The sequence below is a fragment of the Pristiophorus japonicus genome, chromosome 17, assembly GCF_044704955.1.
Source record: "Pristiophorus japonicus isolate sPriJap1 chromosome 17, sPriJap1.hap1, whole genome shotgun sequence".
In the NCBI taxonomy this organism is placed as follows: domain Eukaryota; kingdom Metazoa; phylum Chordata; class Chondrichthyes; family Pristiophoridae; genus Pristiophorus; species Pristiophorus japonicus.
The window spans coordinates 91917799-91944893 of record NC_091993.1 but is presented as its reverse complement, the minus strand read 5'-3'; positions in this window follow the sequence as shown (position 1 = coordinate 91944893).

Genomic DNA, 27095 nt, shown 5'->3' with positions numbered 1-27095 from the left:
ATTAGCTACCAACTTGAAGTAATGAATTATTGATAAACATACCAAAAAATAATTCTCATAATTCCCTACCATTCTCAAACACAGATATAAAGCGGAACATAGTGGCCACTTATTGTATTGCTGGTTTAAAATGATGATCCAGTCTCTGTGGGGTCAATTTTCAAGGCCTCCGCTGGGCAGGAAATCGGCGCTCGCTCTGAAAATTACAATGCAGTATTTACTCTCCCGTTCTCAATGCTGCTCCAACCGTCGACATTTTTAACCCATCCTGAAAATGGATGATCAATGCTCCCACCTGTTTCAGGCCGGAGTCTATTTTTAATTTGCTAATGGCATCCTATGCAATTTGTACCAGGCATTGAGCAGCCTAATCAGGGGTTCTTACAGGGCCCACTGCAAGACACTCAGAAAATACACCCTGAAAAGCCGTGGCACTGATTTTTGTGGGGCCAGGAAGAGCATGAAAATTGGATAATGCCATCACTGTGGCGGGGACTGAATCAGTGATCACAAGTCCGGGGCGGGGGAGGAAAATTCAAGTCACTCCTCTTTGGCACCCAGCAGGCTGCTTCATTTTAAAAGGTGGGATATACAAACATGGGTGGGTGAGGGGGAGGGTACAGATAAGCCAATAGATGGCCAGATGAACTTTGTGAGAAGAGGTTACGCCATTCAACATCAAGTACCAATAGCTGAAGGGAATGTGGTGCATGCTCTTCCCATTGGTACTTCAAAGTTGCATCAGGGTCCTACAACTGGAAGAGCACCCCAATTCTTATATAATTCAGGTAGCTCCCTGCCTGAAACAGATAGGTGCCCTAGCTCCCTGTTTCCATCATGGATCAAAAATAGTGGCAGCCAGATTGGGAGCAGAAACAATGTGGTGAATAGTGCACTGCCACTTTCAATCTCCTATTGCTCCTTTCTGATGGGCAGAGGCCCTAAAAATTTGCCTCAGTATATTGATTGTTTTAAATTGAATAATACAGTGTTATTCATCCTTTGTTTCTAAAGCACCTTTCTCTTTAGATTTATTAAGCCAAAATGTGGATGAGTCATATATGAAAATCATCAAACCTCTATTCCAAAGGCTGGATTCATGGTTATTGTAATATATTTATGCTTCGGGTCACCTGACACCAGAGGGAGTCACTGTCGGATGTCATGCAGGCAATACAGGAAGTTGGATCTTGTTCATACCCGAAGTGGGAATAAAAGAGATCGGGTACACACCCGAGGCAGTTTATAATAACAGGACTCCTGTGTTATTAAATTTTTTTTTATTGTTACCTACCTAACATTATTTCAATTGGCTTTTGATCCATTTCAGTATGTCTTTATCTTTTCCATGTCCGATAGATTTTTGTCAGGTAAGGATATCAAGAGATATGGAATAAAAGCGGGGAGATGGAGTTGAGGTACAGAGCAGCCATGATCTAATTGAATGGTGGAATAGGCTTGAAGGGCTTACTCCTGTTCCTATGTTTACTTTTTTCTACATACATCAATTGGTTTTTTAATCATTAAATTTGAATGGTTGGGTTTATTTAACAATCAGTTGATTTGACTGCTGGAGTTGTTCTGTGTGAGCAGCTGTGCTGCACTTCAAACATCATTTCCCTGTGGTTTTTATATTCACAAATCTCTGAGTTCACACTGGATGGTGATTGACAGATATGCAGTCACTTTGTTCAGAAATCAAACTATCAGTGTAATTGGGCCCAAGTCTCCCTAAAGAAAAATAATGGCGTTCACTTGCCTGGACGCCTGTTTTTTTTCAGCCCCTGAGCACTGAAAATAAAAATGCAGTGTTTTCTCACCACATGCGCACCCTCTGGCACCGGTGCTACCTGATCTGAACCTTCAGGGCGGAGAAGCAAAAGTGCGCTGAAACCGCACAGCGCATGCGCTGGAAAAAAATATGGGTACAAAATCACTGCGCATGAGCAAAAAAAAAATGTTTTTTTTAAACCCATGTGCACAAAAACAAACAAAAAAATGTGCACATGTGCTGTAGAAAGGATTAAAAAAAACAGCACGTGTGGGGACTGTGTGGATCACCATTGAGAATCCATTGGTGGCAGAGGTGGATTTGCAGGTGGGAAATACAGCTTCGATCACGAGATGGCTGCATTGGAAGGGCGCAGAGAAGACGAAAGGGCCAGAGATGGAGAAGGGGGAAACCATAAGGGCGATGAGATTTCTCGCGGAAGAAATTGAGCCTGTGGTAGGCTTAATTGAGAGTAGATGGGGAGTTCCTGAGAACAAGGGGAGCTTCAGTAAAAATAAGCTTAAACCATCTGCACTCGCAAAAGTTTGGGACCAGGTTGCAGTCGAGTTTAATGGAATGTCCATGATCCCGAGAATCGGTGTGCAGCTGAAAAAGAAGTGGCAGGACCACGGACAAGCAGTGACTGTAAGTGATACGTTAAACTTACATTTATTTGGGCTTTTAAATATATGTATATTTATACACTGCAATAACATCTGTAAGTGTGATCCGTGTGTGTGCATGCTAGTGTTCAGAAGGAACCTCTCTTTAAAAAGTTCCATTTTCATCTTCGCAGAAGATGGTGTCACAGATCAGCCGAGAACGGTCACAAACTGGAGGACATCTGCCAAGTAGGCTGCAACTAACTGCCGTGGAGCAGAGGATAGCGTCAATGTTTAAATGTCACAGGAGAAGGCCAACAATCAACGCGGAAGCTGGGCCCAGTTTTCCATTAGAGGGTAAGCCCTGCAAATTTCAGTCTGGGTTGGCTAAATGTTACATCATGCATGTGCTTCTTATGCTTTTCCTTCCCCAATGCTGCTAACCAAGCATCTATCTTTTGTTTTGCAGAGGTTGAGCATCAGGAGGAGACAGAAAGTGTACCTAAAGTTGAAGGAGAGAATGTTCAAGAAACCGACACGCCAGATATTCCAATTCAGGAGAATGATGGGCAGCAAGAAGTCATAGACAACGAGATGGTTACCCTGGATTTGGAGGTGCTGAACCCCTCGAGGATTCCAAGCCCTTTCCTGAGTGAATTAAGCGAGAGGACTTTTCTAGTTGTGACATCTGAGGCTGCGGGTACAAGTGTGTCACAGCAAGCCACACCTGCGTGACATCATAGGAGGGCAAACTCCAGACCTAATGCAGAAATATTGAATTCGGAAAACATAGGACATTTTGTGGGGATGAACGGGGAGAACATCCAACAATCTCGATTGCTCCTGGAAGCCTTTGGTGGGGTGAGGACAGAGTTGGGGGGACTGTCATTACAGGTGGAAAGACTTTCGGGATGGTTGAACGAAGTAGTATCGATAATAGATGGGCTTACCCAGGCTGTCATTAATGCAAGGAGTGCTTTCTACTCTGCACCAAAATCAAGGGTTGATCCTGAGGCTGAGGTTGATGATGAAGAGGAACCTGGGCATTTCACAATGTCACATTTTGGCTCTGTCCCTGTTGTAACCCAGCAGCATGAAACGCCGCACCGGAAAAGAAAGAGATTACACCTGGGGGTACGGGGTGGGGGCGGGGGATGGGGGGGGGGAGGTGTCAAGAAAGCATTAGTCTGCAACTACAGGCACACGCAGGGGTAGCGGCATCGACTGGGGCAGGATTTGTGCACAGCGCTAAGGAGGAGGATAGATATCTTGTTTGTTTTTTGGTTGCTTTAGTTGATCTTTTTAAAGTTTGCCACGGTTTTAAATACATTTTTTAAAGTTTTGAAGGTTTAAAAATAAGTAATGTTAAGCTAATTACAACTGTGCTGTACAAATGTTTAATAAACATTTTAATTTTAGACTTTTAACCTAACTCCTGCACTTCATTTTTTAATGCTGCACTAATAAATATTATAGGATAACCGGACTCAACATGTACAATGGCCTCACCCCTTGCAACCTATTGGTTTAAACAATACAGGGGCAGGTTCCAGTACTGAGGTGTTCATGGATCCAGCCTTGTTCTGGGTCACTGATACATGCAGCATGGTGCATCTGGATTCATGAACAACTTAGTATTATTGTCCACCTAAGCACTCCAACACACCAAAACTCCATTAAAACACACAAGATTTGTTGTGGGAATATTTAATAATCATGCTGTAATGTCCACCTAAGCACGCCAACACTCCTTTAAAACATACAAGATTTGTGGTGGGAATATTTAATATATATTATGTAGTTTTCACCTAAGCATTCCGATACTCCATAAAAACATAACCGATTTGTGGTGGGAATATATTTTTTATACAATGTAATGTTCCACCTTTTTTTTTAGAAATTACTGCTGCTTCCCTATGAGCTTGGAGTGTCTTGCACTGTATTTTGTGTGCAGACCTTCGGCCAGGGCTAGCAGCGGGCTGTGTGGGTGAAGGACCTTTAGTCAGGGGCTAGCAGCGGCTGCAGTCGATGTTGAGAAAAGGTAGAAGGCTGCCCTTATTGTGCAGTGAAGAGAAGACTGCTTTGAAAACCTGCTTGATGTCTACGAAGATTCTGGAAACTGTTGGATTACCTTGGTTGGAAACAGAAGATTTTTGGACCCAGAGACATCGCTGAAAAATTGTAATTTTTTTTTCTTCAATGTGTGGCCTGATTACACTCAATCTCGAAGAAACAGCATTTTTGATAAGTTTAGATTTGAAATTTTTTTTACTTGCATACAGTTCCTGTTGCATTTTTAATTCTGCTAAAACTTAAATTATGAGTCAGGGAGCCCATTCGGCCAGGGATAAGAGCAGGCCAGTGCGGATTTCTGTAAGTGAAGATAAGGGTTTTTCCTACGGTGCTTGTAGGGTCTGTGCGCCGGTTCTAAAAATTTATTTCGGGAGGAAACTTGGCCCTATGCCCAGAAATCCCGCGGGAGCCTTCTTTGCAGGTATACCGGCACCAGAATGTTTGGCACCAAATATTCTGGCGCAGGTAGTAAATGCCACTGCACCAACATTAGGAAATCCTCAAACTGATCTTCAGCGCCAAAACAAATCACTGGCCGCCGAAAAAATGGCGCCCAGTGCTGGGGAAAATTTGGGCCATTGAACTTACAAGCTGTAGAGATGGGTGCTGACCCATGAAAGCACCTTTCTTCCGTATATGTATGAACATATTGCTAGTTATGACTTATATGCATGAACTTGTAAAATGAATGTCAGCAAATAGATACTGCAGAGGAATTGTCAAAAGGAATCCTTTAGAAAGGGTAAATCTAGCATTTTGAGATACAGATCCACAAAATGTCCTGTTTTGTACTTTTCATTTTATGTGTGACACAACGTCTGTAAATTAAATGTGCAACTTGTATGCGAGTGGTTTAAAGAGACAGTTCAAAAATAAGTTCAGTTCTAGTCAGTACATTTAATGTACTGACTAGAACTGAACACTAAGTATCATTACACACATGTAAAAGTTATGGCGTGAATTAACTTTTCAAACCTCCCAAGTGATTTACCGCAGCCACGATTTGGGCCACTGCCTGGTGAGCAGATCTTGGGGTAAAACTGGTCTACGCCAGCAGTGCGAAATGGGCTGATAGCGACTTGACAACTCGTTGCACACTGCGCCCGATTGATGTCAATGAAAAAGAAAATGGGGAGCGGTGTAAAACGGATTGCCAATTTGCTAAGAGCCCATTTCATGCGAGTAGCATTAACCGATTTCACAGCCCTTAAGCTTCGCTGCCTGTTCTTGAAGTTTCATGAATGTCTGGGCTAGGGACAAATCACCCTTGGCCTTTCTCCATAGTTTGTCATCTATATTGTTCCTCATTTCTGTTGCATTTTTATCTGGATTCCCCCTGAACTATCCATTTCTTCCCATATAGAATCATAATATTTTACAGTATATGAGTGATGAGTGAAACATATTCAACAGAATGCAGCCAATTAAATGATAATGCCATTTTATTAAAGAATAAGAAAAAGAATAGAATTTGAAATAGAATAGAATACCTGTAATACAATAGCACATCCAATACCACAAATATTGTTCCCGAGCTGGCTCACTGCATTGAATATTATCAGTGTTCAATGGCTGACTAACGCTACAAGTGGTATGCAGATATCTGCAAATGTTGGGGAAAGAAACTGAAAATGCTGGAAAACACAACAGGTCACTCAGTACTTGTGGGAGAACAGGCAAATTCAGACTTTGGGTGAGAACCCTTCTTCAGAACTGAAAAACTGCACAGAAAAATGAAAAGAAGGAGATTTATATATAATATACCCCCTTTCTTCATCCCACCATTAGTGGTCAAACCTTCAGCTGCATCGGCCCCATGCTCTGTAATTCTCTTCCTTCACTTCTCTACCTCCCTCCCCTCCTTTTTAAAATGTAAACAGCCCAGATAGGAAAATAAATCATTTATATTCAAAGGGCTAGAAATTTCGTATCGCTCATTTTGAGGGACGGTAACAATAACACCCCTTAAACATTTGCGCCGTCTACCACAAAATTAGGTTTCTGCACCATGAGAGGGAAAGGGAGGGCTAAATCAGTCATTGCACAATTCTCTTAGGGCGGTGGAACCAAAAATCTCAGTGGTAAATTTGCAGAAAGAATGCGCTTGGTGCGAAAGCCACTATACATCCCATGGACAGTCGATTCTTTAAGGCGTGGTAAGATAATATGCTCATGCGCAGTTCCAACTTCTCAGTCTGCTCAGAGCGGGAAAATGGAGGCGGAAGGAGGTCACCATTGTGCACACCGCTTCTTGGCCACGGCCGTGGACACATTGGTGAAGGCAGTGGACAGGCGCTGGAAGCTGCTCCAATCTTCCAGTGGAAGGAGATCTGCTCTTAAAATCTTCAGGAGGTTATGGAGGGAGGGGCCCAGCACATCTCCGCCAGGAACACGGTGGTCAGAACTGCGACACAATGTCGCAAGAAGTTCAACGACCTCATTGCAGTTGTGAGGGTGAATACCTTTCTATTAACGATGCAATGCCATAATGTGAACCTCACTGTCTCACACAATGTCAATTCTTTGAAGTACCTGCACCTTCACTATGTGTACCAGGCCATGGTCTTCATTGGTGAAGACACCACAAAAATTCAGGTGCAGTTCAGCGGCCATGCCCTGGCCATTCAAGCGTCGCTGACCTTCTTCCCTACTCAGCCTGACCTCTCCACGCACTGCCGTTTCGCTCTTAAGATGCGTTCGCAACACTTCAGCCTCATCCTTTATCTTAGGTGGTTGTTACCTAATCCCACTGTTCACACAGGCACTCTGCACAGCCATGCAGATCCAAATGGAGATCTGCACACTTCCATATAGAAGCAGCTATTCAACTGTGGAAGGCACATGTCCATACGATGAGCTGCACACTCATTCAGACCTTCTTGAGTTTGTTATTGCAGTTGAAATTGGCGCACAACAGGCATGAACAGAGGCACATCGGAGGAGAGGAGCCTGACATCCAGGTACTGATGTCAGGCTGCGAGTCTGCCCACAGGAGGTGGCATATCTCTGTGAGAATCTCCTGCCAGAAGCGCAGCTTTCTGACGCACTGCTCCTCCAGCATGTTGAGGTATGAGCGTTGCTCCCGGTAAAACCGTGGGGAGTAAGGCCTTCTGTCCTGACGTCTACGGCATCTCCTCATTCGTGGGCCAACATGGCCAACAGCCCTTCTCTCTTGACACTGCCCAACAAGAGCATGCAGAAGGCGACGCTGGTGTGCTAGTAATGCACCCATTGAACTCTCAAACACAAGTTACTATGAACGTGTAAGGTCAGATAAATCTGCCGCTGCCAAATAAGAGGTTCACGCACCGTGCTCTGTCGAAACGTTGCACTCGCTCTGACCTCCGATTAATCCAGTTCCTCCTCCCTTCAAATAGCCTCCAGGTATCATCTATAGAAGTTGGGACTGCCTGGTTTTTCCAGCGTGTTAGCGGCGGATGCTAAATGAGGCGGAGACACCTAATTTTGCATGCGGGGCGCTAGCGGGTCGTTGCACACGCATTGACATCATGATCTGATGTCAATTGCTGTGTGTGGGACCCTGCTGTACACAAATTGGTTGCCACATTTCCTTATATTATAACATCGATTACACTTCACAGGTACTTCATCAGTTGTAGAGTTCATTGGGATATTTTGAGGTTGTGAATGACAAGTTCTTCTTTGTTTCTTTATGTAAAGAATTTATTTTCTAACTTCCCTTTAGTTTTTTTTGTGATTATCTTAAAGTTGGGACCTTTCGTGAAGCATCTCACCACCCAGTAGAAACAATCTATCACCATTTACCTTTATCATAATGCTTCATAACCTTGAAGACCTCCATTAGGGTGGTCCTCAGCCTTCTCAGTTTTTGTGAAAAAAGACCTAATTCCTCAAGTCATACTTCATAACTTTTATCCCTCATTCCAAATAACATCCTAATGAATCTACTTTTTCTACTGCTTTCATATCCTTATAATAGAATGTTCAAAACTGTGTACAATGCTCCAAATGCAACCTATCTCTGAAAACATTCCACTTGAAGCTTCAGTATCCCCCACGACTCACTCAGTTTTTAGGCTCGATTTGCTTTCTGAACATGCTAAATCATCTGGAATAAAAGTAGATTTAGGACACTCAGTTTATATAAAACTCGCAGAAATTAACTTTCTAAGTGACTACACTGCAACTACTAGAGTATGTGTCACTAAGCGAATAATGTAATCAATCACTTTCACATGATGAATCTGCTGAAATTCTATTCATGCATGATTGGCCTGACATCAGTAGTAGGGAAAATGCTAAAATCTATTATTAAGGATGTGGTAACAGGGCACTTGGAAAATCACAATGTGATTAGGTAGAGTCAACACGGTTTATGACAGGGAAATCATTTTTCACAAATCGATTAGAGTTTTTTGCTAGCAAGGTAGATAAGGGGGAACAAGTGGATGTAATATATTTGGATTTTGAGAAGAAATTCAATCATGTGCCACAGAAGAGGTTGTTACACAAGATTAGGGCTCATGGACTTATGGGGTAATATAGTAGCATGGATTGAGGATTGGTTAATGGACAGAAAACAGAGAGTAGAAACAAACGGGTCATTTTTGAGATAGCGGAGTGCCACAAGGATCAGTGCTTGAGCTTCAGCTATTTACAATCTATATCAATTATTTAGATGAGGGGACTAATAATATACCTAAGTTTAACCCAATACAATGCTCGATGGGAAATAAGCTATGAAGAGGACTTAAAGAGGCTGCAAAGAGATATAGACAGACTGAGTGATTGGGCAAGAGGGTGGAAGATCGAGTATAATGCAGACAGAAATAAAGTTAGAGATAGAGCTAGCACCTTGTTCTTCTGAAACTACAATCCACAGAATGCATCAGGACAATGCATGAGCAGGTAGAAAATGTAAAAATACCTAACAGTGAAAGCTAGGTGCAAAACAAATGGTCCAAAATAATTGTGCTTTTTTCACCTTTTCATGCATTTTAAGCTATTTCTGTAAGCTATATAAATTCTGAGCTAAAGATGTTTGTAATTAAGTTTTTTATTTTTAAGAAGATATATATGTGGTATCTTGATGCCAACTTTAGACATTGTGCTTAGACCTGACGATAGCAAGTGAGTAGTCACGTAAGAGCCTTGTCAATGAAAACCTGGTGTAGAGTTTCAGCAATGTTAGCTTCAGCAAGAATTATAAATTGACCATGGGAAATAAGCAGAAAACAACTTTTTATTTATGTAAATAACTGAGAATTAAAAGACATTTGGGAAGAAAAGGAAGAACAAGCAAATAAATAAAAGTACTTGCATCTTAAGCAAACATTGAAAATCCATGCTGGGGTAAAAATGGATGCATAATAAAATTAATAGGAATAGTGGGAGGAATTAACAAATCTACTTGTGTCTTAAGCAAATTTTATAAAGTGTCAAAATCATCACAAACATAGCTGTGAAGCCTGCAGCATTATCAGTAAGGTATGTAATATATTTACCTCATGTCAGGCATGAAACATATTCTTCAGAATTACTCTGGGAGATGTAGAGCTTTGATGCTCAACCTGCCACAAAATCTTGAACATCAATATCAGAAACCACACTCCAGGTCCCAGATTGCTCATAAACTATACCACAGGAGAGTTTTCATTTGGGTCACTCTCCAAATGCTCTTTACATGGGTTCACTGCAAAGATGAGATTACTATGAACTGAAATTTCATCATATGCATAATTTATGTGCTGCAGGATGGGCAGTTAACTTCATACACCCCTGGATTATCAACAAGAAGTAGTACAGTATCTCACTATACGCTAGGGTGATCATATTTTCTAAACTGGATCTGGGGATACACGGTGAGAGCACAGCAAAGTAACCAGAATGAAAAATGTAGGTTGTGCAGCGTAGCGAGGCACATTTTTTTTATCAACCTATATTTTAACAGTTGCACATATGCACTACAAATGCAATACAAATGAGCATATAATTACCACAGATGTGATGTCACACTATTGAGGTGCATTCAGGCCCCATTGACTGAGGTCACACCTAACCCCCTCCCCCCCCCTACAGTGACTGAGGTCGCACCTGACACTGACACCCACTCTTCGCGCACCCGAGCCCCCGTGACTGAACACATTCAATCTCCCACCATGAGTGACTGAGGAACACCTGGCCCCTCCCCCCCCATGACAGAGGTGACACCTGACCACCACCCCCCCGCCTCCTTGACAAATGTCACAGCTGAACCCTCCCCCCCTCCGTGATTGAAGTCACACCTGATGCCCCGCCCCTTACACACACACAGGCCGCGATTGCCAATGGGTGCAAGTTGGGTACGGGCAGCATTGGTGGTGTGTGGTAACCACACTACCGGCTCTAGCCCACCCTCTGATAGCAATCTTCCGTTGATGGGGCTTGTTCAGCCTGCCCTGCGGGGTTCCCGGCCAATTAACAGGAAGCGGGTTTGATGATTTTACCTGATGACACGTCATCAGCCGATTTCCATAAAGGGACCATGGCCAACTTTTTTCTAACAGTTGTTCTACAGCATCGAGATGCTGCAAACACTGACAATCACTGGGCAAAGGTGCACGGCTGCACCCAGGCTCTCCCATGACTCCCTCCAGATGCTTATGGAGGGAGTCACAGAAAGTAGGAATGGAAGGAAGAGACCTCCCCAGGAGACCAACGCAGCCTGGTTGCACATTGCACAGGAGGGCACAAGCAGGGATGTCATCAGTAGATCACGAAACATTACTGCAAAACCAAACTCAACCTCATCCTGCTGTGCCACTCATCATATCCCCATCACTCTGCATTCCCTACCCTACACCTGCACATCCTTACTCACCAAATTAACTTGCACCTTCACCCATCCCTCTCTCTATCTACCTTATCACCCTTCCATCTCACTAGACACTCCACACACTCACCCTCATCCTTGTCCAATCATACCAACTAACAACACGCAAGGGTCAACACTTGGGCGTTTTAGCCAATGTTCATATACACTTTCTGCTAATGTGTTGTCAAATATTGAAATCTTTATGTTGAATACTTTGTGTTCTTAGACAGATTTGTGTGCACTTTTGGAAGTAGCTTAGTGAGCTGTGGTGAATGGTCAGACAAAAGGGTACCCTGCACAATGGTGATGAGTGTGAAAGGAATGGCTTGGGCATTGCAGGGATGCTTTATGAAGCTGGTATGGGATGGTGCCAACCTGCTGCATCATGTAGCAGCCAGGGTGTACAGCGTCAAGTGAAGTAAATGTCGTCATGGTGGGCCATCTCTGTCCTCCCGGGCAGCCAATTGTTCGGGTGCTGATGCCCTGTGTCCTGTGCAGCATCAGGTGATTGCGGAGAAGGTTGGTGTTGTTGTTGGTAATGCTGATGTGCCCAGTGATTTTGGTGTTGGGGCTGATCGTGGTGGGATTCTGAGGACCAAAGTGAGATTTTGTCGAGGGCACCAATGCTGCTGGAATAGATGGCCGATGAGGTTGAAATGACATAAGTGATCTGTCAGTGGTGAGAGAGGTTGCTCCAAGGAGGTGACCGTGAATAGAGAGTTCACTGCCTACACTTCCAACCTACATACAGCTCAAAAGTTTCTTCCAAATCCTGAAGGCTTCATCTTCTGACATTGAAAAATAAACAGCTGTGAAATGGTAGCTTTTATACCATTTCTGCAGCTGTCAACTTGCCAAAGCAATAGAGAGTCACTGAGAACCCAACTCCACTTACCTGGCATGTTCCCTGAGGGACGGCAAACCTATCAAAAAGTTTGTAAAATTATAAATGCTTGCTTTTAATCCTCTTAAATAGTATTAAACTACCTATTAAGTACCTTAATGAACTGGCCTGCCGCTTGGTGTCGAGTCTGTGATCCGCACGCAGGCCAGGACAGCTGAGAAACTTACAAGGAGGTGAGTTCAGAGTAGGATCCTAACCCACTGTCAATCAGGGCCATTTTGACAGCCTCCCCGCCTCCAAACCGCACTCGCAGGGCTGGGAAGATTCCGGCCACAGTGTCTACGGTTAACCCCCCCCCCCCCCCCCAGTGAGTGTGATGAAACCTTCCCCTGAAGCTTCTCCCTCACCCGCTCCGCTGGCGTGCTCCCAGGCACTTCCAGCGGCGATAATCCAGCTGCACGAGATCAGCCGAAAACTCAAAAACAACAACCAGCACATCTGCGGAAAGACCACCTGATCACGCTTGTGCAGTGAGTCACTGTGGTCATTGTACAAGTTGTTGTTTCTTTTACCTTTAGAGCTACAAACTGACAGCTCAGGGGATATACTCACTGGTCAGCGGTACACTTCGGGAACATTTCATGAACCAGGGACTCTTCCAGGGACATTGTTTGCCCAGGGACACAGAACCTCATACGAGGACTGTCCCCAGAAAACGGGGACATATGATCAGCCTACTATATGCATCTAGGCTCCATAATTCCTCAGCCTAGGCCTAGAGGGGAGCGGGTAGAACCAGAACTGGGGCAGTGGGGGAGTCAGAATTCGGGGCAGATCAAGTTCCATTGGGTCACCCAACACAACTCAACACAAAATTCTAACAGGAGGGATTGGGCACTTTATGCTCATGCCCTCTTTTGACCTGAGGTCATTCAAGAAATGGGACTCGTGGAATTACATTCCCGACCAGAAATTCCACCAGTAGTATTTTCTTGCTGCCAACCTAAAGTATATCTGCTTGATTCAGCTGTACTCAGGGGAATGGTAGTGTAGTGGTTATGTTACTGTGCTCATAATACAGATGAGCATGAGTTCAAATCCTATAACAGCAGTTTGAGTATTTGAATTCAATTTTTTTTTTTTAATCTGGAAATAAAAAGCTGGTATCATTGGTGTGAACCTTAAGCTGTCCGATTGTCCTAAAAAGCCTCTGATTCACTAATGTCCTCTGGGGAAGGAAATTTGCCGTCCTAACCTGGTCTGGTATATATTGATTCCAGTCTCACATCAATGTAATTGACTCTTAACTGGCCTCTGAGGTAGTCTAGGAAGCCACTGAGTTGTATCAAACTGCTACTCAGCAGTTCAAGAATGTGGGCCACTGACACCTCCTCAGGACAACAAGGGATGTGCAATAAATACTGGTCTTACAAGCGACATCCACATCCCGAGAATGAATAAAAATAACTGTTCTTGAGACAAGTAACAAAGCATTTGAGATTCTTAGCAGCCTTTGATAATTTTACATTGAATACATTTCAGTTTCCGGAGTTCCATCTCACCATGATGATTTAGATGTATGGTTGGGCTCAGTGAATTGGATGAGCTAAAGCAGTGGCCAGAAACAAATCTATTCATCTTCAGCCTGGGAAGCTTCTGGATACAGAGTTGTCGATCAATATTCCAAACACACTGGAGCCTTTTGTCTATGGTACCAGCTTGATTGCATACTGGTTCACATCTCAGTCAGGACTTGCATACCCAATTTATGTTTGTCAAGGCATTATCTGATTAGACCTGGACATAATCGTCTGACTTTCAGAACAAAGCACATGTTTCAAATCTACAGACTCTCAAGGCACCAGCATCATGTTATAAGCAATAAGATGAGAAAACTTCCATCTAACTTAGTTAGTTTAAAGTCATTCACATTTCCTCCCTCAAGAGTCAACAGAAATCTCTTCCAGACAGCAGACAACAGAAGCCATTTTGAATTGTTACATTAGCAGGCATAGCTATAAATTCAAAGGGAGATACAATATAAAATGTCATAGCAATTGAAACAGGATGAATCTTTAATCAGTCACGGGGACACCTACTTGCTTTGATTTTTAAAAAATTACAATTCAACTTTGATGCAATAATTTATAATAGAACGTTTATGCTCATGTAGCTGACGTAGAATAACCACATTCAGACTTTTTCATCAACGTAGATCATCCTCATCCAGTAATTCCTGCACAAAATAATTATCCAAATTATAGCACCAACACCAATGTTTAATTTATCACATCCTAATCAGCAAATTACATGTATAATGAGTCAGAACTCTTTGAACTTGCATTAAAATTAGGACAGGAAAAGAGGATGCTGCAAGTGTTAATTGTGCACTTTCTTAAATAATGGCAAAATTGCTCACACTTTAATTTTTAAAAAGTGAAGGAGATAAACGATTGCAACTATTTTCTAGGCTGAACTGGTTTACACTCAATGCATGCGACTGAGTGCATACCAATTGTTCTACATGGCAATACTCTGCAATTAATTATCCACTCTATCTAATTTGAGAGACTCAAGGTACTATGTACCTCAGTTGTAATGAATAGGCATGACCTGCTCTGGTTCACTAATTACCTTTGGATTAAAAAATAGAACAGATTATGGGTAGTACAATGCCTCACAAGTACACAACATCGTGACAGTGGAGGATGCAGGTTTGATCATGTATATTGCTGAACTGCTAACCTTAGATATGTTTCCAAGTGGAGCTGCAGAGAGAAGATGAATGTACTTTCCTAAGGGAAACAGAAATTAGGGAAGAGTTGCCTATTGGCCATTACTGTGCACTTCTAAATAGATAAGAGGGCCAATTTTCCTTTCCAAGTCCTCTTTGGGTATCCGATAGCTGTGCCATACTGGAGGTGTGCTATCAGTGGTAAAGAAAGAAAAATAAGTTGCATTTATATTGCACCTTTCACATCCTCAGGACATCACTTGGAGTATTTTTGAAGTGCAGTCACTATTGCAATGTTGGGACACCTGGCACCCAATTTGTACACAGTAAGGTTTCACAAACAAGCAATGTGATAAATGGCTAGATAATCTCTATCGGTAGTGTTAGTCGAGTGATAAATATTGGACAGGACACCAGGAGTACTCCCTGCTCTTCTTCAAATAGTGCCATAGGCTCTTTTACGAACATCTGAGACAACAGACTTGTTAAATGCATTTTATATTATGTTGGCCACTAAAAATTATTTTCCATCAATATAGAAAAATAAGGTTTCGCTGCTGTAACCTTAGAGCAAAGTTCCCAAGATTTTGGGGCCGAAATTCACCCCCGTCCGAACCGGGTCGCAACTTCTGCTTTTGAAGTGATTTCTCCGCCATGTCAGATGCAGTGGCCTCTTTCGCGAAATTCAGCTCCTTGTCGTTTTTTCTGAAGCTGACCGGAAGTCAGTTATAATGGGGGAGGGGTGGAAGTGAAGGCGGGACGGAGTCTCAATCGTTGTCAGTCAGCAGCGGAGTGGTGATGACGTCATTATGCGCGCGCGTCACCACATCTCTCCCCTTCACTTAAAGGGGAGAGAAGCAGCGATTCTTTAGGTTCGGTCCACTGGGCCACCAGAGAGGGTTTTGGCCGGGCCAGCGGTCTGGCACCCAAGAGAGGGTGCCAGGCTGTCTGTTGGTGGCCCAGCTGAACCCGGGCTCATAATTGTCCAGCCAACCTGGCAGTCGGCCGGCAAAATAAAATAGAGGCCGTGGCAGTGGGCCCTTGCCTTTAATGGCCGCCGCGCAGCCAAGTTTCACAGAAAACAAGGTTCACCGACAGAAAAAGCTGTCGGGGGCACTGCTTGGCAGATGGAAGATTTTTAAAGCTGAATTTCGCTGGAGGTGCAAGAAATCGGAGGTGCGCACTTTGATTAAGCACTTTGGACCGGTCGGCAGTAGCAGGGCAGAAGTGGGGACCGCCAGAAAAATCCCCGAGCTGAATTTCGCTGGCGGTGACCATTGGGCCAGAAGTCAGCGGCCATCGATTCCGCCGCCTGGCCACCGCTTTTCAATGGTTAGAGGTCTTTTTGGGGAGCTGAATTTCAGCCCCTGTTTCTTTAAAAAAGACCAGTAGGAAAAAGCTCCAACAAACTTCAACGGAATATTTAAGAGATTACTAATAGAATTATCAGAAAGTCAGTGAGGAGATCCCCAAGAACTGATTGATTATATATTAATAATAATTGACATTAAAAACGTTGATATGGAGTTGAAAAAATACTAAGGTCAATCCAAAGGAAACTGTTATTGAACAGTATTTGTTTAAAATAGTCAAGTGAGAATTTTGGGGGGATGGTTTTCTTTAGCTGTGAATGATCAATTTTCCTCAGCATTAGTGCAAAAACAGTGATTTTTACATTATAGGGAATGATAAACTATATTTTAATTCATTTTTTATTTAAAGAATTCAGGCAAAGAGATATTGGACTAAATTACCTTATTTAATTCCTGTAGAACAATAGAACCTCCCCGGCCATTCATTTCCTACCCAGTGGGAACAGTTAAAATTAACCCCTAAGTGTTTGTTCCAATGTTACAATGGATGAGCTGATAATTTACAAAAACAGCCCAAAGATTCAGTCATATCACTATATCTGCTGGCAGTCTAAGGGTTAAGGTTTATTTTTCTCCTAAAGTTTCCACTCAAACTTATTTGCCATATCACCAAACATAAAATCTTCATGAACTAGCACAATTAGGCAGCGTTTTAGAACATCTTTTTTTTTATTTGCATTAAATAATATTCCTTGATATATTTAAGAGTGGTAACTTGGTGCAGTTTGATTAATATAGCTGAAAATGGGTTTATCACAAAAAATAAGCATTTTTAATCACAGTGTCTATTCAACCACCTGTGAGGAACCTGACTTTAAATAACAGTAGTCAGTTTTTTAGTAAATTAAAAAAAAATATTTAAGGCTACTGGCAGCCTTGCATCTAAAAATACAGCTTAATTTTAAGAGCCACCTCAAGGGCCCACAAACGGGCGCAATTAACGGAAACTCGCCATGGTGACTAATTAGATCTGGGGTGTGGCCACTTTTGTGGGCGGGACCAAGATCATCTTCATAAGTCAACCCCCGCATCTCCGGAATCAACCTAGTGAACCTTCTCTGAACTGCCTCCAATGCACGTATATCCTTCCTTAAATATCCTTCCAACACTGGACGCAGTACTCCAGGTGTGGCCTCACCAATACCCTATACAGCTGTAGCAGGACTTCTCTGCTTGTATACTCCATCCCCCTTGCAATAAAGGCTAACATTCTGTTTGCCTTCCTGATTACTTGTTGCACCTGCACACTAACTTTTTATGTTTCATGCACAAGGACCCCAGGTCCCTCTGTATTGCAGCACTTTGCAATTTTTCTCCATTTAAATTCTATTTTTTCTGCCAAAGTGGATAACCTCACATTTTCCCACATTATACTCTATCTGCCAAATTTTTGCCCACTCACTTAGCCTGTCTATATCCCTTTGCAGATTTTTCTGTGTCCTCCTCACAATTTGCTTTCTCACCCATCTTTGTATCATCAGCAAACTTGGCTACATTACACTCGGTCCCTTCCTCCAAGTCATTAATATAGATTGTAAATAGTTGAGGACCCAGCACCAATCCCTGTGGCAGCCCACTAGTTACTGTTTGCAACTGGAAAATGACCCCTTTATCCCGACTCTCTGTTTTCTCTTAGTTAGCCAATCCTCTATCCATGCCATATTACCCCCAACCCCGTGAACTTTTATCCTGTGCAGTAACCTTTCATGTGGCACCTAATCGAATTCCTTCTATAAATCCAAATACAGCACATCCACTGGTTCCCCCTTATCCACCCTGCTCGTTACATCCTCAAATAACTCCAGCAAATTTGTCAAACATGATTTCCCTTTCATAAAACCATGCTGACTCTGCTTGATTGAATTATGCTTTTCCAAATATCACACTACTGCTTCCTTAATAATGGACTCTAGCATTTTCCTAACAACAAATATTAAGCTAACTGGTCTATAGTTTCCTACTTTTTGTGTACCTCCTTAATATAGCATCAAAGTATTACATAAAAATCATCATCATAGGCAGTCCCTCGGGATTGAGGAAGACTTGCTTCCACTCTTAGCATGAGTTCTTAGGTGGCTGTACAGTCCAATATGAGAACCACAGTCTCTGTCACAGGTGGGACAGATAGTCGTTGAGGGAAAGGGTGGGCAGGGAGCCTGGTTTTCCGCATGCTCCTTCCGCTGCCTGCGCTTGATTTCTGCATGCTCTCGGATAGTGATAGAACAAATGGTTTTAAAATGAGGACTGACTTACATTTGCATTCCCTGTTCCATTTATCTCTGCCCTCTAACACCACTTTTCATTGAGATTACATTTGGTCCTGACTCCCTTTGTGCAATGCCATGTGAGATAGACTAGTATAGAATATAAATATAATGGGGACATGTCTGTTATAAGTAGTGTTCACTTGGAGATAGTCATCCAGGTTGTATAAATTACATTTCAAGGTGACAGTATTCCCAAGAATACATAAACTCAACAAGAAGTTCAGTTGTACTATATGTCAGGCTTAAAGTATTCCCAAGACAGGCATATTCTTTATAGCTTTCTCCCATTACATTCCTTTATTGTAATAAATTGAGATCTCTCAATTTGTTTCATTCTGGAGTTGATTAACAGCCATCATTTGAGCCAGGGCATTTTTCACATATGGATGGAATGCCATTGGCTACAGAATCTACTGCTTTTCCTAAATACATAGCATAATACAAGACTAGCTTTATAAAGGCTAGAAATTGGATTTCTGAGCACCCATTTTCTGGGCAAAAGCAGGCACTCAGAGGCTGGATACTGTCTTGCGTCCGATATGCAGTTGCTGCCATTTTGCATTGCGATGCTTTCAGGTCTCCCCAGCAGATTCCTGAAAGTAAAAATGGCCCAAGAATCAAAGTTGAGGTCTCTGGACAGAACAGTCCTGAGGATCAAAGAAAGACTTGGATTTATATAGCACCTTTCACGACCACTAGACATCTCAAAGTGCTTTACAGCCAATTAAGTACTTTTTTTTTTTACGGTAGTTACATTTGTAATGTAGGAATTGCAGCAGCCAAACTGCGCACAGCAAGCTCCCACAAACAGCAATATGGTAATGACCAGATAATCTGTTTTTTGTTATGTTGATTGAGGGATAAATATTGGCCAGGACACCAGGGATAACTCCCCTGCTCTTCTTTGAAATAGTGTCGTGGGATCGTTTACGTCCACTTGAGAGAACAGACTTCTCATTGTTTAACTTCTTATCCAAAAGATGGCAACTCTGACTGTGCAGCACTCCCTCAGCACTGATGTGTCAGCCTGGATTTTTTTTGTGCTCAAGTCCCTGGAATGGGACTTGAACCCACAACCTTCTGACTCAGAGGTAAGAGAGCTACCCACTGAACCACAGCTGACACGGGGTAAAACTATGATTGCAGCTCATAATTAAAATTATTAAAGAATGATGAAAGAAAAATACATTTTGTGGACACGTTTCAGTAACAATGCACCAGAATTTGTGGTGGGTGCTCTGAGGGTAAGCCATCATTCCACCTTTAAAATCCACCACAATCTCTGGATTTCATGCACTAAACCCCGAGCTTGCGGTCTGTCAAAGTACACGTCAATAGGGCATCCGTTCCGCCACCATAAACCTAATTGCTGCCGCAGAGTTGGGCTATTTGCCCACCAACTGCTGAGCAATTATGTGCGAAAATTTTATGGCTGGTGCGTAAAGGGATATCCGAAATGAAAACCATGCTTTTTAAGAAAATTAAATTACATCCACAAACATTAAAAGCTTTAACAAGAAGAAATCCTAGTGTAGTAAAGAGAAAAAGATTCGTGAAGACAAATGTAGGTCCCTTGCAGTCGGATTCAGGTGAATTTATAATGGGGAACAAAGAAATGGCAGACCAATTGAACACATACTTTGGTTCTGTCTTCACGAAGGAAGACACAAATAACCTTCCAGAATTACTAGGGGACCGAGGGTCTAGCGAGAAGGAGGAACTGAAGGATATCCTTATTAGGTGGGAAATTGTGTTAGGGAAATTGATGGGATTGAAGGCTGATAAATCCCCAGGGCCTGATAGTCTGCATCCTAGCGTACTTAAGGAAGTGGCCCTAGAAATAGTGGATGCATTGGTGATCATTTTCCAACAGTCTATCGACTCTGGATCAGTTCCTATGGACTGCAGGGTAGCTAATGTAATACCACTTTTTAAAAAGGGAGGGAGAGAGAAAGCGGTTAATTATAAACCGGTTAGCCTGACATCAGTAGTGGGGAAAATGTTGGAATCAATTATTAAGGATGAAATAGCAGCGCATTTGGAAAGCAGTGACAGGATCGATCCAAGTCAATATGGATTTATGAAAGGGAAATCATGCTTGACAAATCTTCTGGAATCTTTTGAATATGTAACTAGTAGAGTGGACAAGGAAGAATCAGTGGGTATAGTGTATTTGGACTTTCAAAAGGCTTTTGACAAGGTTTCACACAAAAGATTGGTGTGCAAAATCAAAGCACATGGTATTGGGGGTAATATACTGACGTGGATAGAAAACTGGTTGGCAGACAGGAAGCAGAGAGTCAGGATAAACGGGTCCTTTTCAGAATGGCAGGCAGTGACTAGTGGAGTGCCGCAGGGCTCAGTGCTGGGACCCCAGCTCTTTACAATATATATCAATGATTTGGATGAAGGAATTGAGTGTAATATCTCCAAGTTTGCGGATGACACTAAACTGGGTGGCGGTGTGAGCTGTGAGGGGGACACTAGGAGGCTGCAGGGTGACTTGGACAGGTTAGGTGAGTGGGCAAATGCATGGCAGATTCAGAATAATGTGGATAAATGTGAGGTTATCTACTTTGGGGGCAAAAACGCGAAAGACAGAATATTATCTGAATGGCGGCAGATTAGGAAAAGGGGAGGTGCAACGAGACCTGGGCATCATGGTACATCAGGCCTTGTGAGGCCTCACCTGGAATATTGTGTTCAGTTTTGGTCTCCTAATCTGAGGAAGGACGTTCTTGCTGTTAAGGGAGTGCAGCGAAGGTTCATCAGACTGATTTCCGGGATGGCAGGACTGACATATGAAGAGAGACTGGATCAACTGGATCTTTATACATTGGAGTTTAGAAGGATGAAAGGAGATCTCATAGAAACATATAAGATTCTGACGGGACAGGTTAGATGCGAGTAGAATGTTCCTGATGTTGGGAAAGTCCAGAGCCAGAGGACACAGTCTTAGGATAAGGGGTAGGTCATTTAGGACTGAGATGAGGAGAAATTTCTTCACTCAGAGTTGTTAACCTGTGGAATTCCCTGCCGCAGAGAGTTGTTGATGCCAGTTCAGTGGATATATTCAAGAGGGAGTTAGATATGGCCCTTACAGCTAAGGGGATCATGGGGTATGGAGAGAAAGCAGGAAAGGATTACTGAGGGAATGATTAGCCATGATCTTATTGAATGGTGGTGCAGGCTCGAAGGGCCGAATGGTCTACTCCTGCACCTATTTTCTATGTTTCTATGTTAAAGCTGCATTTACATTTCATAACTTTCCACACAGTGCACAAAATTTGTTTAGAGGTGGGAATTATGAGTAATGAATTGGATTCCCACGATAAAAGCTAAATCTGCGTGTATTTTAAAGGCTGTAGTAATGAAGTGATGTCATGATTTAAGTGAATGAAAGATAACGGGGTGGAAATTTGGTTGGAGGCTAATTGGAGTGCTAATGGTGGTGGGACAATAAACTTTGCGCCGGGAAATGGTTTACGTCTGCAGCCACAAAATTCATCAGCTGGGCCCTGAGGGCGCTCGGCTGGCTGAGCAACTGAAAATCCTGAACTAAAGAGTCGGTATTGGAGTGCCCTAAGAGAGGCTGCCCTGGAAGAAAAAAATTGCTAAATAAACTACAAAAAACATTCCCAATACCTTGCTCATCCCACATAAACATAGATCACAAAAAGAAAAAAAAGAAAAACAATCTTACTTACCTGATATATTAATTCCTTCCCTCAAAGCCTCCGGGACAGCTCTGACAACTCCTGTCTTTCAGACGGTCCCACTAGGGCACGCTACGGGGCGCTACTGAGTCAGCGCCAAACAAAAATCCTTGTGACGTCGAAACCGGCGGCGTTGCACACCGGCTCGACGCCCGAGGTGGTGCTGGTCAGTACCGATCCTTTCCATGGGCGCTAAGCTAATGAATTTCTACCCCAATCTGTTTTCTGATTGGAGGACCAGGCCCACATGATCCCAGGTATGTTTCCGCACAGGCTGCGTCGCTGGGATACGTGGGCCATTACACTGCTCTCTTACTCACAGCGCCAGAGCGCAAGTTTACGCAGGAGGGCCGCCATCAGGTAGGTGCGTATTCTTTTCCCAAGTCAGCGGCCACCGACCACAATTTTTGGCCCAATATCTTAATAGTGCATTTATGCTAAGAAAATGAAATCAGCTCATCTTAATTCTTGCAAACAGAAATCTGTTTTTTGAAATTAGACTTAAACTCTTCACTATTCAGCAAACATTAACAGCCAGTAAACTTTCAGTAAATTGTCACTTGGAATGTAACCAATAGGTACCAGTGTTATTCGTATTTGCACAGGTTTCTCTGAAACATTGCTGGAATAATTCTCATCTATGAGATGACAGTCTACCTTTGGGAAATGGTCAATATGGCAAATTGGACTTTTGTCTGTGTTGGATTTTTTTTTTACCTTGCATAATATTTTCTTAATGCTAGATTCAACATGCACGGTATTAATTTAGAAGGATTCTCACAGCATTTTTTTAAACGGGTAAGCTAACATCCTGAAACCAATTTGGTTGTCCATTACACTCTCCTTAAGATGCACAGTCATTTAGGTTCAAACAATAGTGATTTGAAGTGTTAATTAGATATCCAGAGGGAGGTTCCTCGTGTCCAAACCAATTGCAAACAACTCGTGTTCTTGTCAGCAGATGGCACCTTGCGATACTTGATGGTCTAAGATTGTTCTATTACAGTCACATAGCAGGAGGCTCAGTGAGGTGGGTAATTGGAACCTTGTGTCCTTACATCAAAGTATGGGCTGTCACCTCATGACAGTACTTTGATTGACAACCATTTCTGGGTCCCTGGAAAAAAAGAGATAAGCCATTGATTGGCTGCTGACTGCTGTGATTGATAGCTTGCTGGATAAAGCCCACATCTCACTGACTTAAAATGGGAAGTTCACAAAGGAGTTGTCTCTCTCTCTCTGTCTCATTGTCGCAGTCAAAGTGATCTATGATTTTATAGCAAGCAACAAAAAAACTGGCTGTACTTTTAAAGTCTCAGCCAGCTTAGCGTTGAAGGGTTAATGTAGTCTAAGTGGACATCTGTCTTACAGCCTATATTTAAAGTATTACAGGTACTGAATAACCAAAGATTTGGGAAAATTGGCTGGCAGGATTCAGTTAATGGTTAAATACTAAAAATCCATACTTATATGCACAGTGTTTTATGTCAGAAGACATTCTTATTTCATGCATCTCCAGTTACAGGAGAACATCATGATTTTCTCCTGGTTATTTTTGTCATCCTTTAAAGATGGATCATTAGAGTTATGCAGAATTCACCCTATTTGTTTCTTGAGTGTACTGATTTTACAAAAGTTATCTAAAAATATATCAGCCAAACTGACACATTATCTTCGAAAACTCTACAGTTTAGTCCAGCAAAGATTAGCTGAGTTTATTTGCCATTTATCCTTCGGGGGTTAAATAACCACATGCTCTTTGTTTGTGTGCTGATTTTTTTTGCTGCTTTTGAGTCTGATGTAAGCTTTTAGTTTGATTTTGGTCTAATTTGCATATCAGCTACCTGCTCTTCCTCGTTACCTCCTGTAAGCCTGGTGCTAGGCCATTCATGCCTTCCTTTCAAGTTAAGAACTGCCTCCAGTAATTATTGCTAAGATTTTCAGTTCATACTCTTCAGTTATATTGAGCTGAATGGTTGCCCTTGGGTAGAAGCATGCCAGTCAAGGACTTAGAACATTGAGATGGAGTTTATTGCTTAGTATATGGGTCAGTGGACATAATCCTAATTTATTTGCCTAGAATCTTGAAAATACATTTACCTTAGGCTACATCTTCATATGAGTTTTCTGTGTGAAACTATATGAATTTAACTAGTACAATCTGCAAGGCTTTATCCTTATAAATTGGTAAGCTAAGTACATCATTTAGGTCATATATGTTTTTGGAAGATTAAAACATGCCTCCAAACAGTTGCTTTGCTTCATTTGTTGAATAAATATATGAAGTGGTTGGTTAAATTCTTGTTGAATTGGAATTTGTTTAGAAAAGTTTTCTCAACAGCCTCATTGAATTATATTTTGCACTCAGTCTCTGTACATCATTTTAGCCTGTAAAGAATTTATTTGTCAGAACTCTCTCTTGTTCTATTTTTTTTTCCAATTTTACATCACCTTATTCCCATTTCTAAGCTATTTTTTGGTCAATGGACATTTCCCTACATCATCCTGCAGTTTTCTACTCATACATTCATTCATTCATGGTAGGTTAGCAGCATGGTCATATTGACGACCTTTATTACAGCAGAAAGGTGTCTGCTTACATTCCTGTATGCAATGCTGCTCGCTACATCCACACCAGTTGTCATTATTCAACAATGTTAAATCTGCATTTGACCAGAATGTCTGCAGTCTTTGCCACTGCCATACAGTTAAGGACATGCAATTGTTTCCTTAGCAGATTTCTTCCAGCTCACAAATCTGCCCGATTGGATTCCTAGTTGACTTTGTGGGGAACTCACCAAAATGTCCACTTTAATAATGCAGGACAGAACTTTTCCATGAACAGATTGTCCTACTTCTTCCAACACTGGCAAACTTGATTCTTAGGACATAGCTACATAGCTTTCAGATGTGAAATATCTCCAACTCAGCAGATAAAAGGTGGAAAATGAAAAATCACAGGAGTGGATGAACTGGTAATATGTAGTGTGATTGTTAAACCTTTGTTAATAAACCAACTAGTTCTTAATAGCAATGTGTTGCTATGAATTTGTAAGCAAAGAACCCATGAAGCAAATACAATACAACAGGCATAATCCAGGAATAGTAAAATAATTCAATTTTTGCATTCATTAAAAACAAATATAAAGGGCTGGATTTTCATCAACCTTGCACCGAGTATTTTGGCGGCATTTTGCCATTTTGGGCGGAAAACGGTGCGGCAGGAAATTCTCTGAAGTCTTGCGCCAGCGGTTTTGAAATACCGCTGCGGTGCGGACCACTGCGTGAAGACTGGAAAAAGAACTTTCACCTGATTTTGGCCACAGCGGTGACCTGTAGATAGGGTAATAAAAAACACAGAGGAAAAACCTGTCGCTGCAGACCTTGGTATGAAAACCTGCAATAAAGGTAAGTTAAAGTTTAATTTTAAATTCTTTTGCAGCAATTCGCTAGAAAAGGATCTTGTGAATATTTTGCGATCTTTAAAAAAAAATTATTTTTTGAAAAAATATTTTTTGTGTTTTCCTCCCTCCCTAGGCCCAACTCGCAGCAGTATCAGCCTCATAGAAAAGTTACAGAAAATATGCGGTTTATGTCGCGAATCTTCATGCAATGCTGATTTTCCCCGCCGGGCGGATTTTTCCCATTTTCCCCTGAATTTTCCGTCTCTAAATCATAGCGGAGTCATAGCGGTTTTTTTAGCGGCAAAAAAACGCTGTGACCCAAAAAAGAATTTTTTAAGGATGACCTCACATGACGTTGGTATAAAATGGCAAGGGAACATTTACCATACACATTTACCTGCATTTTCAGGCAGATAGTTTTCTGAAAATAGTCTTCGCCTAACTCTGCTGAAATTCTCCCCGTTAATCAGTGAGATGAAGCTACTATTGACAAAATTAATTGTCTATCGTTCGAAGATTAAAAAAATCAATAGGCACTTTCTCATTTCTAATTTTAAATCCTAACGGACTTCATTTTTTTTGTGTAAACATGTAGCTAACCCATTGAGTTTCTTTCTCTTTCACTTATTTCTGAAATCGCACATTGTTCTAGTGATCAAGAATCAAATATTCCATTAATATTTTCAATTAGAAAAATGCACCAGTGAAAAAAGTTTATATGGAAAAAATTAAACTTGCAATCTACAATTTCTCTGACATGTCTATTCTGGCTAACTAATGTTATTAAATGATTGAGAAGAATGGGTTTATTTGCTATGATAGATTAATGCCTGAAGTATTCTGTTGTAGTAGTATAAACTGTTTAAGGTCAAACATCATTCCTCTAAATTGGAAGATTTTGAGGAGATAATAAAGAAAAGAAAATTCCTAAAGAGATAGAGAACTTAATGAAATGTAAGTCATTGTGTCATCAGAACTAACAACCGTTTAACTTTCCATTTCATCGGTTCTTCAGTGACAGAGATTCTGGTTGGAATTTTTACCTTGGACTTAGGTCGTAAGAACATAAGAAATAAGGGGCTAGACTTTCCACTGGGTGGCTAAGGCCCAAAAACATGGGCCATGTTCCAGCGATGTGGGACGTCTTGCTGATCGCCGGCACAAGACCCTTTTTTTTTTGCGATTTTCCACTTGGCATTACCCTGGCGATGCCAAATGGGCGATGTGATTTTTCGGCGATCTCATGATCGCCCACTGAAAGCGGAAGTCAAAAACAAAAAAAAAAGCTTCCCTAGCAACGCTATTCTGTGCATGTGTGGGATATTTTTTTTGAGGTTGATTTTCTTTGCCGCGTTTTGAGAGGTCAGGGGTCATCACACATGCTCAGAAGTAAAGGGAGGGTCAGAGAGAGAGAGGGAGAGAGGAAGGAGGCTTTTGTGTTTGGTGGCAGTGAATCTTGTATTTGAACGTAAAAAT